This window comes from Coregonus clupeaformis, unplaced genomic scaffold (genome assembly GCF_020615455.1).
Source record: "Coregonus clupeaformis isolate EN_2021a unplaced genomic scaffold, ASM2061545v1 scaf0544, whole genome shotgun sequence".
Taxonomy (NCBI): domain Eukaryota; kingdom Metazoa; phylum Chordata; class Actinopteri; order Salmoniformes; family Salmonidae; genus Coregonus; species Coregonus clupeaformis.
This window is the reverse complement of record NW_025533999.1, coordinates 164,621-178,724: the sequence shown is the minus strand read 5'-3', so window position 1 is coordinate 178,724 and position 14,104 is coordinate 164,621.

Sequence of the window (14,104 nt, the reverse complement as noted above, 5' to 3'; positions counted from 1 at the left end):
TCCCCGTCATATCTTAACAAAAATACTCTCATCATATGTTTCCTACACAACGTAAAGGATGGAAAACGGACAAACTTTTCAGGTTACAGTATTTTTGTTATTAAAATGTTTATACCATTTTTAATGACATGACAAAATAGACAATCGTTTTCCATAGACCTTCTCTCATCATTCCCCACATTTGGATGTTAGAAATATTGTTCCAGTGTTTTGACGTTAGAGTGTTTGGGCGGCAAAAAGTCTCTGAAACAAAAAGGCGCATTCCAATCACCAATACTAGAGGGTAAAGATAGTCCTCTGCTGCATAAAACGTACGACCGGGTGTGAGGTGTCAAAACCCCCCCATCAATCCCTCCTCCCCTCTGCAGGTGAGAGGGGTCTGGTAGGAGTTGATCCATTGTAAACCTGATCTTTGTATCCTCACAGGAGAGTCATGACACAATTTTCCGGTAACTTTACCAAAAATGTTCTCCAGAAATGCTGGTCGGATGATCCCAGTAATCAGGAGGGAATAACAAAGAAATCCAGAATTATGCAACCCTAAATTTGTTTCATTCCTTCTCCCTGGTAAAAAAAAAAGGTGTATTTTAACTGTTTATTTGTATTTTTTATCTTTCAAATAAATAAGTACTTATGAACTACTCATGTCTTTTACTGTTTGTAGAGCAGAAACAATCCGGCAATCATGCAGTCAGAAACTTTTTTTAAACTATTAGTGGTCTTTGCATTCAAATTTGGGTCTCTTAGACGGGTTTAGGTCCAGTCAGACTAAACAGATTATTTGCATGTCAGGTCAAGGGAAACATGATATACTCCAAACGAGTGCAAGCAGGCAGGCAGGGGTGCAGACACTCCTCTTGTTGGTGCTCTGGTCTGCGTCCGAAATGGCACCCTATACCCTATATGGGTCATTCTACAGAAGTGGTGCAAATTGCGGTTTGGTAAAATATACAAAGTTGTATTCTATTTTTCCCAAACTTTCAGCACACGTCTTCCAACATAATGTCAGTGGGACATATATACTCCTTACATACTTTATTTGTATTGCATATTTCCTTACATTTACCTGAATTCCGTACCACCTGACTAAATGTATCACTACCGAAACATAGTGAAAAGGTTGCAATAGAGGAAGAACCATGCACAGATTCATTTTAGACATTTTTATCTTACCAAATTAATAAAATAGTAAAAACATGATTTTCAAAACCTTTGAATTTAAATTTAATAGAAATATAATCTATTGTTCTCTGTAAAATGTTCAATGTTGATTGTATGAATCTGAAACATGTTGATTGATTGAATTACTTATGCATATAATTAATTATGTTGTTCGATGTTTAAATTATAATTTTACCCATCTTTATTTTGGCTAAATAACAGCCGTTATGGTGTCAAGTGTCAATTATAGAGATACACTATATAAATAAAAGTATGTGGACACCCCTTCAAATTTGTGAATTTGGCTATTTCAGCCACAACCATTGCTGATAGGTGTATACAATTTAGCACACTGCCATGCAATCTCCATAGACAAACATTTTTAGTAGAATGGCCTTACTGAAGAGCTCAGTGACTTTCAACGTGGCACCTTCATAAGATGCCACCTTTCCAACAAGTTAGTTCATAACATTTCTGCCATACTTGAGCTGCCCCGGTCAACTGTAAGTGCTGTTATTGTGAAGTGGAAATGTCTAGGAGCAACAACGGCTCAGCTGCGAAGTGGTAGGCCAAACAAGCTCACAGAACGGGACCGCCGACTGCTGAAAAATCATCTGTCCTCAAGTTGCAACACTCGCTACTGAGTTCCAAACTGCCTCTGGAAACAACGTCCGCACAATAACTGTTCGTCAGGAGCTTCATAAAATGGGTTTCCATGACCGAACAGCCACACACAAGCCTAAGTTCAGCATGAGCAATGCGAAGCGTCGGCTGGAGTGGTGTAAAGCTCACCGCCATTGGACTCTGGAGCAGTGGAAACGCGTTCTTTGGATTGATGAATCACGTTTCACCATCTGGCAGTCCGACGGACGAATATGGGTTTGGAGGATGCTAGGAAAACGCTACCTGCTCCAATGCATAGTAAACTGTACAGTTTGGTGGAGGAGGAATAATGGTCTGGGGTGTTTTCATGGTTCAGGCCACTTAGCTCCAGTGAATGGAAATCTTAAAGCTACAGCATACAATGACATTCTAGATGATTCTGTTTCCAACTTTGTGGCAACAGTTTGAGGAAGGCCCTTTCCTGTTTCAATCAATTAATCAATCAAATTTGTTTATAAAGCCCTTTTTACATCAGCAGAAACCCAGCCTAAAAACTCCAAACAGCAAGCAATGCAGATGTAGAAGCACGGTGGAAAGGCAGGAACCTCGGAAGAAACCTAGGGAGGAACCAGGCTTTGAGGGGTGGCCAGTCCCCTTCTGGCTGTGCCGGGTGGATATTATAATAGTACATGGCCATTAAGGCTAGATTGTTCTCCAAGATGTTCAAACGTTCATAGATGACCAGCAGGGTCAAATAATAATCACAGTGGTTGTAGAGGTTGCATCAGGTCAGTACATCAGGAGTAAATGTCACTTGGCTTTTCATAGCAGGGCATTTAGAGGTTGAAATAGCAGGTGCGGTAGATAGAGAGAGTTGAAAACAGCAGGTCTGGGACAAGGTAGCACATCCGGTGAACAGGTCAGGGTTCCATAGCCGCAGGCAGAAGAGTTGAAACTGGAGCAGCAGCACGACCAGGTGGACTGGGGACAGCAATGAGTCATCAGGCCAGGTAGTCCTGAGGCATGGTCCTAGGGCTCAGGTCCTCCGGGAGGAGAGTGAGAGAGGGAGAGAGAGAGAATTAGAGGGAGCATACTTAAACTCACACAGGACACATGTGGGAGGTGCACTTGCCCACCACCAACATAGTGGCCTTCTGTAGCTCAGCTGGTATAGCATGGCGCTTGTCATTTTTAAATGGAGATAGCCTCAATGGCGCTGCCCATAATGGCACAGATACTAAGATGAGACCTCTATATACTGCATCTCTAGGGTGTGTGAGAGAAAAATTAAGTATTTACCTGATTTGTTTGATATTAATAGTGAACAATTACATACTTAACAAAGAGTAAGACATTTCTGTTCTACTAATGCTGTGTTTTTATGGTCTCCCCTCTGGCTCCCTGCAGCTAATCTGGGCGTATGGTCAAGAATGGGTTGTAGTAGGATATTGTCTCAAAATCATCCTGGCAGCTGGGAAACTAAGCCAGGCTGGGGGTTAAAACAACACCAGGTGCAGATAACAATTGGATGAACCCAAGGTGGCCATGCTGGCAAGGGGTGCAATCACATCATCTGGTGATATTTGTAGGGGTGTGGCTAAAGGCACATTCATTCTACAGTGTTTTAATGTGTGTGTTTTGGTAGTGACATCAAACGTGAGGACAGCATTTTTTAGAGAAAGATGTTAAATGAACAAAACGACTAATTAGATCAGTATCTTTCAATGTAATAATATATCAATTCAAGATGTTCTATTGAAATAATACAGTCGTGGTCAAAGGTTTTGAGAATGACACAAGTATTGGTCTTCACAAAGTTCGCTGCTTCAGTGTTGTCAGATGTTACTATGGTATACTGAAGTATAATTACAAGCATTCCATAAGTGTCAAAGGCTTTTATTGACAATTACATTAAGTTTAAGCAAAGAGTCAATATTTGCAGTGTTGACCCTTCTTTTTCAAGACCTCTGCAATCCGCCCTGGCATGTTGTCAACTAACTTCTGGGCCACATCCTGACTGATGGCAGCCCATTTTTGTATAATCAATGCTTGGAGTTTGTCAGAATTTGTGGGTTTTTGTTTGTCCTCACGCCTGAGGATCGACCACAAGTTCTCAATGGGATTAAGGTCTGGGGAGTTTCCTGGCCATGGACCCAAAATGTCAATGCTTTGTTCCCCGAGCCACTTAGTTATCACTTTTGCCTTATGGCAAGGTGCTCCATCATGCTGAAAAAGGCATTGGTCGTCACCAAACTGTTCTTGGATGGTTGGGAGAAGTTGCTCTCGGAGGATGTGTTGGTACCATTCTTTATTCATGGCTATGTTCTTAGGCAGAATTGTGAGTGAGCCCACTCCCTTGGCTGAGAAGCAACCCCACACATGAATGGTCTCAGGATGCTTTACAGTTGGCATGACACAGGACTGATGGTAGCGCTCACCTTTTCTTCTCCGGACAAGGTGTTTTCCGGATGCCCCAAACAATCGGAAAGGGGATTCATCAGAGAAAATTACTTTACCCCAGTCCTCAGCAGACTTTCTTGGGCGCCCTGACGCCTTCTTCACAACAATTGAACCTCTCTCCTTGAAGTTCTTGATGATCCGATAAATGGTTGATTTAGGTGCAATCTTACTAGCAGCAATATCCTTGCCTGTGAAGCCCTTTTTGTGCAAAGCAATGATGACGGCACGTGTACCCTTGCAGGTAACCATGGTTAACAGAGGAAGAACAATGATTTCAAGCACCACCCTCTTTTTAAGGCTTCCAGTCTGTTATTCTAACTCAATCAGCATGACAGAGTGATCTCCAGCCTTGTCCTCGTCAAAACACTCTCACCTGTGTTAACGAGAGAATCACTGACATGATGGCAGCTGGTCCTTTTGTGGCAGGGCTGAAATGCAGTGGAAATGTTTTTTGGTGATTAAGTTCATTTTCATGGCAAAGAGGGACTTTGCAATTAATTGCAATTCATCTGAACACTCTTCATGACATTCTGGAGTGTATGCAAATTGCCATCATCAAAACTGAGGCAGCAGACATCGTGAAAATTAGTATTTGTGTCATTCTCAAAACTTTTGACCACGACTGTAGTGTTTCAAAGATTACGTTTAGGAGTCAGGGTGTGGGACAGTCACCTTTCAATTGAAATAGATGTGTAAAGGTAATGGGTAGAGCTGTTGAACTGTCTTTAACACACCCTTTTGTCCTGTTTGGTTCCCAGCTGTGCCTCGTTGTAATTAAGGGTGTTGCCCAAGGTATAAATGCTTGTCTGTTCTTTTTCATTACCCTTTCTATGTGAAGGCTGGTGTGCCGTGGGAGGAGACCAAAGTGATGACTTTGGAGTGGGAGTATGTTTACGGCAAGGTTGCCCGTAGCCACTGGTAACCTTCTCCCATTTTCGCACCTCCCTATGTGTATCTTTTGTGTGTTGACCAGAAATAGAATATTGATTGAAATGTAATACATTTATTGACGATTGAATGCCTATGTGCTGATGAAACTGTTGTTCGTGTCAGCAGTGATTATGAAGTGCTCGGCGCTGAAGATGGTGTCCATGAAAAGCTTTTGTTGAGTTGCTTGAGTAATTGAGATTGTGAAAAATATATTTCTGGCCTGATCATTCCCATGCTCCACTCCATGATGCAAATAATCTGTGCATGTTAGATTAGTCCTGAGAACCTCACCTCGCGTATAGAAAAGGTGGCTTAGTATGGCTACAGGAATTGTATATTTATGTGTAAACCCCCCCCCAATACATATAAACAATAATTTTGTACTATATTAATTTAACTATATTATTGTCTTAGCTTGAATTAGAACATATTATTATGTAAATAAATGTCCTAAGTGGAGACTTAACTGTTCTTTTATTTTATTGTGCTGCAATTTGCACCACTGTAAAATCACCAAAAGAGGGCTCTGGTCAAAAGAAGGGCACTATATAGGGAATGGGGTGCCATTTTGGACGCAGATTAATGAAATCATCAGTGTGATGTAATACACAGGTGTGGCAGGGAAGTGTTTTTGACAATTGAGTTAAGGCATTTCAATTGTCAACTTGATAATCATCTTCTCTTGATGCATTTGTGTTTTTCTGATCTGATCGTGGCTCTCTTTTCCCAATACCAGGGGCCAGGTTTGTGTCACAAATGGCACCCTATTCCCTATATACTGTAGTCCCTATAAAGTGAGGGAAAAAGTATTTGATCCCCTGCTGATTTTGTACGTTTGCCCAATGACAAAGAAATGATCAGTCTATAATTTTAATGGTAAGTTTATTTGAACAGAAAGATTTCTGGCTCCCAGGTGTCTTTTATACAGGTAACCAGCTGATATTAGGAGCACACTCTTAAAGGGAGTGCTCCTAATCTCAGCTTGTTACCTGTATAAAAGACACCTGTCCACAGAAGCAATCAATTAATCAGATTCCAAACTCTCCACCATGGCCAAGACCAAAGAGCTCTCCAAGGATGTCAGGGACAAGATTGTAGACCTACACAAGGCTGGAATGGGCTACAAGACCATCGCCAAGCAGCTTGGTGAGAAGGTGACAACAGTTGGTGTGATTATTCGCAAATGGAAGAAACACAAAATAACTGTCAATCTCCCTCGACTTGGGGCTCCATGCAAGATCTCACCTCGTGGAGTTGCAATGATCATGAGAACGGTGAGGAATCAGCCCAGAACTACACGGGAGGATCTTGTCAATGATCTCAAGGCAGCTGGGACCATAGTAACCAAGAAAACAATTGGTAACACACTACGTCGTGAAGGACTGAAATCCTGCAGCGCCCTCAAGGTCCCCCTGCTCAAGAAAGCACATATACAGTGGGGAGAACAAGTATTTGATACACTGCCGATTTTGCAGGTTTTCCTACTTACAAAGCATGTAGAGGTCTGTAATTTTTATCATAGGTACACTTCAACTGTGAGAGACGGAATCTAAAACAAAAATCCAGAAAATCACATTGTATGATTTTTAAGTAATTAATTTGCATTTTATTGCATGACATAAGTATTTGATACATCAGAAAAGCAGAACTTAATATTTGGTACAGAAACCTTTGTTTGCAATTACAGAGATCATACGTTTCCTGTAGGTCTTGACCAGGTTTGCACACACTGCAGCAGGGATTTTGGCCCACTCCTCCATACAGACCTTCTCCAGATCCTTCAGGTTTCGGGGCTGTCGCTGGGCAATACGGACTTTCAGCTCCCTCCAAAGATTTTCTATTGGGTTCAGGTCTGGAGACTGGCTAGGCCACTCCAGGACCATGTGATGCTTCTTACGGAGCCACTCCTTAGTTGCCCTGGCTGTGTGTCCATCTTCAATGCTCTTACTGAAGGAAGGAGGTTGTTGGCCAAGATCTCGCGATACATGGCCCCATCCATCCTCCCCTCAATACGGTGCAGTCGTCCTGTCCCCTTTGCAGAAAAGCATCCCCAAAGAATGTTTCCACCTCCATGCTTCACGGTTGGGATGGTGTTCTTGGGGTTGTACTCATCCTTCTTCTTCCTCCAAACACGGCGAGTGGAGTTTAGACCAAAAAGCTAAATTTTTGTCTCATCAGACCACATGACCTTCTTCCATTCCTCCTCTGGATAATCCAGATGGTCATTGGCAAACTTCAGACGGGCCTGGACATGCGCTGGCTTGAGCAGGGGGACCTTGCGTGTGCTGCAGGATTTTAATCCATGACGGCGTAATGTGTTACTAATGGTTTTAATTGAGACTGTGGTCCCAGCTCTCTTCAGGTCATTGACCAGGTCCTGCCGTGTAGTTCTGGGCTGATCCCTCACCTTCCTCATGATCATTGATGCCCCACGAGGTGAGACTTGCATGGAGCCCCAGACCGAGGGTGATTGACCGTCATCTTGAACTTCTTCCCTTTTCTAATAATTGCGCCAACAGTTGTTGCCTTCTCACCAAGCTGCTTGCCTATTGTCCTGTAGCCCATCCCAGCCTTGTGCAGGTCTACAATTGTATCCCTGATGTCCTTACACAGCTCTCTGGTCTTGGCCATTGTGGAGAGGTTGGAGTCTGTTTGATTGAGTGTGTGGACAGGTGTATTTTATACAGGTAACGAGTTCAAACAGGTGCAGTTAATACAGATAATGAGTGGAGAACAGGAGGGCTTCTTAAAGAGAAACTAACAGGTCTGTGAGAGCCGGAATTCTTACTGGTTGGTAGGTGATCAAATACTTATGTCATGCAATAAAATGCAAATTAATTACTTAAAAATCATACAATGTGATTTTCTGGATTTTTGTTTTAGTTTCCGTCTTTCACAGTTGAAGTGTACCTATGATAAAAATTACAGACCTCTACATGCTTTGTAAGTAGGAAAACCTGCAAAATCGGCAGTGTATCAAATACTTGTTCTCCCCACTGTACATGCCCGTCTGAAGTTTGCCAATGAACATCTGAATTATTCAGAGGAGAACTGGGTGAAAGTGTTGTGGTCAGATGAGACCAAAATGGAGCTCTTTGGCATCAACTCAACTCGCCGTGTTTGGAGGAGGAGGAATGCTGCCTATGACCCCAAGAACACCATCCCCACCGTCAAACATGGAGGTGGAAACTTTATGCTTTGGGGGTGTTTTTCTGCTAAGGGGACAGGACAACTTCACCGCATCAAAGGGACGATGGACGGGGCCATGTACCGTCAAATCTTGGGTGAGAACCTTCCCTCAGCCAGGGCATTGAAAATGGGTCGTGGATGGGTATTCCAGCATGACAATGACCCAAAACACACGGCCAAGGCAACAAAGGAGTGGCTCAAGAAGAAGCACATTAAGGTCCTGGAGTGGCCTAGCCGGTCTCCAGACCTTAATCCCATAGAAAATCTGTGGAGGGAGCTGAAGGTTTGAGTTGCCAAACGTCAGCCTCGAAACCTTAATGACTTGGAGAAGATCTGCAAAGAGGAGCGGGACAAAATCCCTCCTGAGATGTGTGCAAACCTGGTGGCCAACTACAAGAAACGTCTGACCTCTGTGATTGCCAATAAGGGTTTTGCCACCAAGTACTAAGTCATGTTTTGCAGAGGGGTCAAATACTTATTTCCCTCATTAAAATGCAAATCAATTTATAACATTTTTGACATGCGTTTTTCTGGATTTTTTTGTTGTTATTCTGTCTCTCACTGTTCAAATAAACCTACCATTAAAATGATAGACTGATCATTTCTTTGTCAGTGGGCAAACGTACAAAATCAGCAGGGGATCAAATACTTTTTCCCTCACTGTATAGTGCACAGTTTACAGAAGGGAGCGACTGAGGTGTGTGGGTCAGGGTGAGTGACTGAGTGAAGGTGTTGTCTGCACTCCGTCTTCAGCTTGCCATCCTAACGTCACCGCTACACTTTCCAGACAGAAATATGGCATGTGGTCCTTCGGTGTAACTACAGAGGTTGGCAATGTGATATGCCACACATGTGTGTTGGAAGGTATTTGATGTAGCCTATAGATGTACCTAGCTCAGTTGTAAGAGAGACACAAATCAAATCAAATTTTAATCGTCACATACATGTGTTTAGCAGATGTTATAGCGGGTGTAGGGAAATGCGTGTGCTTCTAGCTCCGACAGTGCAGTAATATCTAACAATTACACAACATATACCCAATACACACAAAAAAGTAAGGAATGGGATTTAAGAATATATACATATATGGACAAGCAATGACAGAGCGGCATGGACTAAGATACAGAAGAATATTATAGAATAGAATGCAGTATATACATATGAGATGAGTAGTGCAAGATATGTAAACATTATTAAAGTGACTAGTGTTCCATTTCTTAAAGTGGCCAGTGATTTCAATAGGCAGCAGCAGCCTCTAATGTGCTAGTGATGGCTATTTAACAGTCTGATGGCCCTGATGTAGAAGCTGTTTTCCATTCTCTCGGTCCCAGCTTTGATGCACCTGTACTGACCTCGCCTTCTGGATGATAGCGGGGTGAACAGGCAGTGGCTCGTGTGGTTGATGTCCTTGATTATCTTTTTGGCCTTCCTGTGACATCGGGTGCTGTATGTGTCTTGGAGGGTGGGTAGTTTGCCCCCGGTAATGCGTTCGGCAGACCGCCCCACCCTCTGGAGAGCCCTGCGGTTGTGGGCGGTGCAGTTGCCGTACCAGGCGGTGATACAGCCCGACAGGATGCTCTCAATTGTGCATCTGTAAAAGTTTGTGACGGTTTTAGGTGATAAGACACATTTCTTCAGCCTCCTGAGGTTGAAGAGGCTCTGTTGCGCCTTCTTCACCACACTGTCTGCATGGGTGGACCATTTCAGTTTGTCGGTGATGTGTACGCCAAGGAACTTGAAGCTTTCCACCTTCTCCACTGCGGTCCCGTCAATGTGGATAGGGGGGTGCACCCTCTGCTGTTTCCTGAAGTCCGCGATCATCTCCTTTGTTTTGTTGATGTTGAGTGAGAGGTTATTTTCCTGGCACCACACTCCCAGAGCCCTCACCTCCTCCCTGTAGGCGGTCTCGTCATTGTTGGTAATCAAGCCTACTACTGTTGTGTCGTCTGCAAACCTGATGATTGAGTTGGAGGCGTGCTTGGCCACGCAGTCATGGGTGAACAGGGAGTACAGGAGGGGGCTGAGCACGCACCCTTGTGGGGCCCCAGTGTTGAGGATCAGCGAAGTGGAGATGTTGTTTCCTACCTTCACCACCTGGAGGCGGCCCGTCAGGAAGTCCAGGACACAGTTGCACAGGGCGGGGTTCAGACCCAGGGCCTCGAGCTTAATGATGAGCTTGGAGGGTACTATGGTGTTGAATGCTGAGCTGTAGTCAATGAACAGCATTCTTACATAGGTATTCCTCTTGTCCAGATGGGATAGGGCAGTGTGCAGTGTGATGGCGATTGCGATTGTGTCGTCTGTGGATCTATTGGGGCGGTAAGCAAATTGAAGTGGGTCTAGGGTGACAGGTAAGATAGAGGTGATATGATCCTTGACTAGTCTCTCAAAGCACTTCATGATTACAGAGGTGAGTTACCTTTGCTTTCTTGGGTACAGGACCAATGGTGGCCATCTTAAAGCATGTGGGAACAGCAGACTGGGAAATGGAGAGATTGAATATGTCCATGCATGCTCTGAGGACGCGGCTAGGGATGCCGTCTGGGCCGGCAGCCTTGCGGGGGTTAACGTGCTTAAATGTCTTAATCACATCGGCCATGGAGAAGGAGAGGCCACAGTCCTTGGTAGTGGGCCTCGTCAGTGGCACTGTGTTATCCTCAAAGCGGGCGAAGAAGGTGTTTAGCTTGTCTGGAAGCGAGACGTCGGTGTCGGCAACGTGGCTGGTTTTCTTTTTGTAGTCCGTGATTGTCTGTAGACCTTGCCACATACGTCTTGTGTCTGAGCCGTTGAATTGCGACTCCATTTTGTCTCTATACTGATGTTTTGCCAGTTTAATTGCCTTGCGGAGTGAGTAGCTACACTGTTTGTATTCTGCCATATTCACAGTCACCTTGCCATGGTTGAATGCGGTGGTTCGCGCTTTCAGATTTGTGCGAATGCTGCCGTCTATCCACGGTTTCTGGTTAGGGTAGGTTTTAATAGTCACAGTGGGCACAACATCACCTATACACTTCCTGATAAACTCAGTCATCGTTTCAGTGTATACGTCAAAATTATTTTCGGAAGCTACCCGGAACATATCCCAGTCCGCGTGATCAAAACAATCTTGAAGCGTGGATTCCGATTGGTCAGACCAGCGTTGAATAGTCCTTAGCATGGGTACTTCCTGTTTGAGTTTCTGCCTATAGGAAGGGAGAAGCAAAATGGATTCGTGGTCAGATTTGCCGAAAGGAGGGCGGGGGAGGGCCTTATAACCATGCCGGAAGTTTGTATAGCAATGGTCGAGGATTTTAGCAGCGCGAGTACAACAGTCGATATGTTGATAGAACCTCGGCAGCCTAGTCCTCAAATTTGCTTTGTTAAAATCCCCAGCTAAAATAAATGCAGCCTCAAGATATGTGGTTTCCAGTTTGCATAAAGTCCAGTGATGTTCTTTGAGGGCCGTCCTGGTATCGGCTTGAGGGGTGTGACTATAACCGAAGATAATTCTCTTGGGAGATAATACGGTCGGCATTTGATTGTGCGATATTCTAGGTCGGGTGAACAGAAGGACTCGAGTTCCTGTATGTTACTACAATTACACCATGAGTCATTAATCATGAAACACACACTTCCGCCCTTCTGCTTCCCGGAGAGATATTTATTCCTGTCTGTGCGATGAACTGAGAACCCATCTGGCTGGACCGATTTCGACAGAATATCCCAAGAGAGCCATGTTTCCGTGAAACATAGTATGTTACAGGCCTTGATGTCTCTCTGGAAAGAAATCCTTGCCCGCAGTTCGTCGACTTTGTTAACCAAAGATTGAACATTAGCGAGTAGAATACTTGGAAGCGGTGGGTGGTGTAAGTCGAACCAGCAGGCATGAGTGCCTCTCCTCCGCCGGCGATGTTTTGGGTCAGCCGCTGGAATCAGTTCAGTTGCCCTGAGGAGAGCAAACAAAGGATCTGCTTCGGGAAAGTAATATTCCTGGTCGTAATGCTGGTGAGTTACCGCCGCTCTGATATCCAATAGTTTTTCCCGGCTGTATGTAATGATGCAAAACACATTCTGAGCTAATAATCTAAAAAATAATACATAAAATAACAAAATACTGCAAAGTTTCCTAAGAGCTAGTCGCGAGGCAGCCATCTTCATCGGCGCCACATTTAAGAGCCATGCGCCACATTTAAGAGCCTCTTCTGCCTGTGTGCTGTCTCTGTCTTTGTCTACATACACCTCCCTATTCCCCCTCTCCTAGCTCTAGCAGCATTCTTTAGTGGTTTTATTCTCCCAGGCCGCCCCCTGTTCCAGTGCTGTATATGTTTTGAGCGCTACCTGGCAGTAGTCCACCCTGTGGTCTTCCTGAAGTACAGACTGCTGAGATACAAGGTGGGGTGTTCTGGATTGGTTTGGCTGGTTGTGATTGAGTTCTGTTTTACTTTTATGCTTGTAAACCACCACATCATATATGTTATGTCTTTGGGTGAAAGTCTGGTCTTCATTTCATTTATGTTATTCTGCTGCCTCTCAGTTCTCAGGGCTCTGAAACAGCCTGGACCTGGGGAAGGAGAGAGAGAGAGGGAGGGGACAAATAACATGGTAGTTGTAGAAGCTCTTGCTAAAATATGTATGTGTTTTGATTAGGGTTGCAAAATTCCAGTAACTTTACCAAAAACATTCTCCACAAATCCTGGTTGGAAGATTCCCATAATCAGGAGGGAATAACCAGGAAATCCAGATTTTGCAACCCTAGGTTTGATTCATTCCCTCTTATCTGGAAGATTACCTATCAATCCTCTTGCGTGAGATCGGACGATAAGATCTACATTTTTTTCAAGTGTGGTCCACCCTATGGTCTTCCTGAAGTACAGACCCCTGAGATACAAGGTGGGGTGTTCTGGATTCGTTTGGCTGGAATTTTTCAACCTTAGGTTTGATTAATTCCTTATCTGGGAAGATAACCCATCTATATTTTTCTAGTGCTTCACATTGCATATTTGTGTCTGTATTTAATAGTTAGATGGGATGATAAGACCCAAATGTTTAAGGGTTAAAAAAATGTGTATATTAAGTATTTGGTCTTTTTAGCATGTTTTTTCTTCTTTTTTGAATCCTTCTTATTCAATAAATGTGGTGGACTACTCATGTCTGTTAATTTTGATAGAGCAGAAACAATCTGACAATCATGCAGTCAGAAAACTTTTTTTAAACTATTAGCGGTCTTCGCAAACAATGTATATTGTTTAGCTGTTTTTTACTGTATTTTGTATTTGACGTTCCATTCGGTCCTAGACTATGGTGACATCATCTATATGAACACAGTTGTCACTTCATTAAAGCCGTTAAATGCAGTTTATCATAGCACATGGCGGTTTATTACGGGTGACAATGAGTACTCATCACTGCATTCTCAACCAGAAAGTTGGTTGGCCCTCTTTGATGTCACGTAGGTTTATACATTGCTATGTTTTCATTTATAAAGCCCTTTTACAAAAAGTCCCACTGTACCTAACATCATTACTAAATTGCAGACATACGTGTTAACACACCCAGTCTCAGCGATGGCTAACTCTGGAAATTCCTTTGGTCTTTACTGAGTTAGGTAAATCAGCTTTTCGTTTTCTTGCACCTTATTCGTGAAACAATCTTCAAAATGTTGTTAAATTTGATGTTTTGGTGCCTGTAGGACAATTCAGAAGGCTGATTGAGGACCTTATTATAGATGAATGTTTTTTTATTACTGTGTCTTTCTTTTTTTCTGCTTGCATTTTGTATGTTT